The sequence below is a fragment of the Sus scrofa genome, chromosome 18 (genome assembly GCF_000003025.6).
Source record: "Sus scrofa isolate TJ Tabasco breed Duroc chromosome 18, Sscrofa11.1, whole genome shotgun sequence".
NCBI classification, from domain to species: domain Eukaryota; kingdom Metazoa; phylum Chordata; class Mammalia; order Artiodactyla; family Suidae; genus Sus; species Sus scrofa.
In genome coordinates, this window is record NC_010460.4 from 14,080,400 (window position 1) to 14,085,245 (window position 4,846).

Here is a 4,846-nt window from a genome sequence, read left to right on the forward strand (position 1 = left end):
GGCTTCTCACCAGCTTTGGATACAATCAAAGTTCTCCCTGGCAACAGTCCCCCCGCCCCCATCACCTTCTGACCCTGACCCCTCCTTCCTAGTACCAGAGATCCTGCCCAGAGAAACTCCCCTCGTAGTAACATAGATCCTGCCCCCAATACAGCCCCCCCCCCACGACAAGAAGCATAGATCCTGCCCTGAAATCCACCAGTCTGAGGGCATCCCCTCCCCCCAGATCCAGCTCCACACCTGTCCCACCAGGAAGCCTTCTAAGATTCCTGCATTAATGTCAACCCAGGATGGCCACCCATGTTATGTGTCCTTGACCCTAACTTTCTGGTTGGACAAACAGCCTTTTTCACTTTTTCTCAAGTGTTGGGGATGACATATTCAAGATCATTTAAAAATCAAAATGGAGGAACTGCAGTTCAGGCATCTAAAACGGAGCCAGGTGGCTATTGTGGATGTGGTTTCAGACACATTCCTGCATTGAGTCCCAAATTTTCTGACCTATGTCAACCTCAAGGGCATCACTAGCTGATTTCAAGAGTATCTGGTAGCAGCTGCCAGCTGCAGCCTAATGGGCTCAAGGTCTTCCCTTGTAACTGTACAACCATTCCAGGCCCTAGCAAAGCACCCTTACTTGTTGCCAGCTCCGAGCCTAATTCTTGACAAAAAACTTATGCAATTTTGTGGGGTTTGCCTATATAAGCTTCTTCCATTTTGTGGTCCAATGAAACACAATGCAAGTACTTCTTGCATCTGTATCCCCTGGGTTATAGTCCTCACTTTGGCTCAAATGCAACTCTTTTCTCCCTTATTTTAGATTGTTTCCTGATTATTTGCATCAACATCGGGTCCCATCCATTTTATGTGATAATGGGCAGGGGTCTCATATGCGATCATCTTTTTATCCTCTAAACATAACGAGAGTGATGGGTTGTGTATTGCGCCTCCACTGTGTTCCTAATCCTCGTGGATGACCTTGTGAAGAACTTTCTCCCCCTTTTATAGATGGGGAAGCCAGAGAAGGGCAGTGACCTGCCTAATATCTAAACATCTGAGGTTCTCTCTGGTTTTTTGCTCATCACACGCCCTTGGGTGGCATTTAGCAAAAGGAATGTTGACTGTCTTGGGCTAGAGAGAAATTTGCATGATTTTGTAAGTTTCAGAACAAAAGACCCTCAGCTTTGAACTGAGGTGTGTGGACAGTGGCTTGGAGGGAGGGGTGAGGAAGGCAGAGGTCCATGGAGGGGTACATTTCTGACTCCAGTTAGGAGCTCCCAGCACTGTGGTCAAGAGGAGCCTTGGATGCAATCTCAGGCAGGTGTTTGCCTGCCATCACCTTTGCACAGGGCCAGATTCTGGCCTCCAGGAGGGCCTGGTAATACAGTAAGCTCCTTTATGGGAACAGTATTTCTGGGTCAGCATGGCTGAGCCTTTCTACTGTAGAAGGACAGATATGTGACTCCCAAGACATGTCCCCAGGTGACAGTGCCCATTGTCCCCTGACCTCCAGTAAAACTCCTGAAGGCTTGGGACCTCCCATCAATGACTCAGCACCAAGGACCTCCTTCTGAGGTTTCTGCTTTAAGGGTTTAATGGATGTGAAAGTGCTTTGACATGTAGAAAGAATTATACAAATACTGATAAAGTCGAGGCTTGTAACTCTCCTGGAAGAAGGCATATGGGAAGATCTTCATAGCATTGGTTGTGGCAGTGATTTCATGATTATGACACTGAAGGCACAGGCAACAAAAGCAATAATAGACAAATGGGACTGTATCTGACCATTTCATTCAATAATATGAGTTGGAGATATGCTTATATTTGTACATAGAGATCTACCTCACCTGTTTTTAAGGTTGTGTAATATCCCATGTGTTAGACAACTATAAAAGAGTAGTGAATTCATTTGAAAGTGCAGAAAATTTTTGCAAGGTGTATTAGTCAGAATTCTTCAGAGAAAGAAAGAATGAGAGGGAGAGAATGAGAGAGAGTGAGGGGAGGCGGTGGGGGCAGCAGCAGAAGCTGCCCCAATTATTGCAGAAGGTAGAAACAGGATTGCAGAGAGCAAGGAGCTGATTTTTTTTTTTTTAATATGGCAGCAGAGACAGGATTCCCCCACGCTGTCATCCACTTGATGTGTGCAAAGGCATATTACTTATTAACCTAGGACAGTCAGATTGTTCCAGAGTGAAAGTGAATGATTTTATAGACCCATAAACTCATGGATTCCTGCTGCTGGCAGTCTAATGCCATTATTGGTGGTTTGCTGCCCTGTGCAAGTGGAGACTTTGCTGCCTTAGGAGGTGGAATGCAGAGGGCTGGAGGCAGGCAGGTTCTCACTCTAATTTGAACTACTCCTCAGGAGTTCCCGCTGTGGCACAGCAGGTTAAGGATCCAGCGTTGTCTCTGTGGCAGTGTGGGTTTGATCCTCAGCCTGGTGCAGTGGGTTGGGATCCAGTATTGATGCAGCTGTAGCATAGGTCCCAGCTGCGGCTTGAATTTAATCCCTGGCCTGGATTCATATCATATGCTGCAGGTTCAGTCCAAAAAAAAAAAAAAAAAAAGTGAGCTACTTCTTGAGGGATATGATCACAGTGGTCTGGGAGAAGGTCTGTCTCTGAACAGCCAGACCAAGGTTCCCAGCAGGTGCCTTACATCATCGGGAGGCTGTGGCCTGTAAAGGCTGAAACGACCTCAGTGTTCTTCTGACCTAAGGTCTTTATGCTGCAGATGAGGAAGCTGGGAACAAGAGAAATTAGACAACTTGATAATCAGGGTTCAAGTATGAGGTCCAGTATTTGGTTCTGAAAACTGAATTGTAGAAGCATAGGACTGGGAATTCCTAGTTTAGCATCAATTTGTACTTAAAAGTTCTGGGGAGATAGTTGATAAAAGCTTTGTGTGAGGAGTTCCCATCGTGGCTCAGCGGAAACAAATCTGACTAGTATCCATGAGGACACAGGTTTGATCCCAGGCCTCACTCAGTGGGTTAAGGATCTGGCGTTGCCGTGAGCTGTGGTGTAGGTAGCAGACGTGGCTCAGATCCCGAGTTGCTATGGCTGTGGTGTAGACCAGCGGCTACAGCTCTCATTAGACCTCTAGCCTGGGAACCTCCATATGCCATGGGAGCGGCCCTAGAAAAAGGCAAAAAGACAAAAAAAAAAAAAAAGGCTTTGTGTAAGTCAGCTCTACGATATGATTATAAAAAAATAAGCATGCTGTATTTAAGATATTTATGATATTTATGAAATAAAATTAATATATGCACATGGAAGGAATTGAAAAATATTAAAGAGCATAAAGACAAAGTCAGAAATCACTCATAAAAGCAACATCTCTACTACCTAAAGCCAATAATTGGAAATATTTTGTGTGTACATATATCAAAAATATTATATAAAGCAATCATATTGCATGTACAATTATATATCGCCGCCTTCTTTTTTTTTTGCTTTTTAGGGCCACACTTGTGTCTCATGGAGGTTCCCAGGCTAGGGGCTGAATCAGAGCTACAGCTGCCGGCCTACACCACAGCTCACAGCAACACCAGATCCTTAACCCACTGAGCGAGGCCAGGGATCGAACCCGAAACCTCATGGCTCCTAGTCGGATTTGTTTCTGCTGTGCCATGATGGGAACTCCCTCTCTACAGTTTTATCACATGTATAGGTTCATGCATCCACAACCACAGTGAAGACCGGAAGAATTCCATTACTACAAGGGGCTCTCATTTTGCCCTTTTATAATCCCATTCTCTTCCTCTCATACCCTCTCGCTCATTCCTGAACCCTGGCGACCACTAATCGGTTCTCCATGTCTAAATTTCATCTTTTCAAAACTTTTATATAAATGGACTAATTTTGGTGTATATATTTAAAACATTTTTGGATGTATATGTATAACCTTTTTTTTTTTTTTTTGGCTGCACCTACACTTTGGTATATAAATACCCTTTTATTTTTTGACTGCACCCGTGGCATGCAGAAGTTCCTGGGCCAGGGATTGAGCCTGCGCCACAGCAACAACCTGAGCCACAGCAGTGACAATGCCAGCTTCTCTACCTGCTGAGCCACCAGGCAACTCCTATATATAACTTTCAGGATTGTTTTTTTCCACTCGGCATAGTTTCCTTGAGATCTATCCAGTTGTATCACTAACTCCTCTTTATTGCTGAATACTCTTCCAGGATATGGATGTGCCAGTTTGTTTAACTAGAGGGGGTAAGGCATGTTGCCTGTTGGCCCTGTTTAATTTCTAACAAAAAGAGTTGAAGGACATATGGGTTGTTTCCAGTTTTGCGCAATTAAATAAAGTTGCTATGAGCATCACATGCAAGTTTTTATGTGAAGATATGTTTTCATTTTTCTGGGACAAATGACCAAGAGCATTATTACTGGATCATGTAGTAGTCGTGTGTTCAATTTATAAGAAAATGCTTGAAATTTTTTTTTTGGAGTGTGAATTGTATATTTTTAACATGTAGTATGAATATTTCTGTAAATAATTAAATGGGCATTGAAAAAGAGATTTTAAATGATGACATAATATTGCATGGGATGGATATAGCATAATTTATTTAAACTTTTCCCCAATATTGAATATTTTGGCTGTTTCAGATTTCTTTTTTTCCCTGTAGAAATCATGAGTAGACACCTGCATGTGCAGTTGGTGTGAAGAACAGGCCAGCTGGGACTGGTTCTTGCAGTGCCCAGGGATGAGCAGGTTCTGAAAGATAGATCGTGTTCACTGCACTGCACAGGGCCCTGGAGGAGACATCTGCTGAATGCCACATCTTTTTTTTTTTTCTTCCTTCCTTTTTGCTTTTTAGGGCCACATGTGTGACACA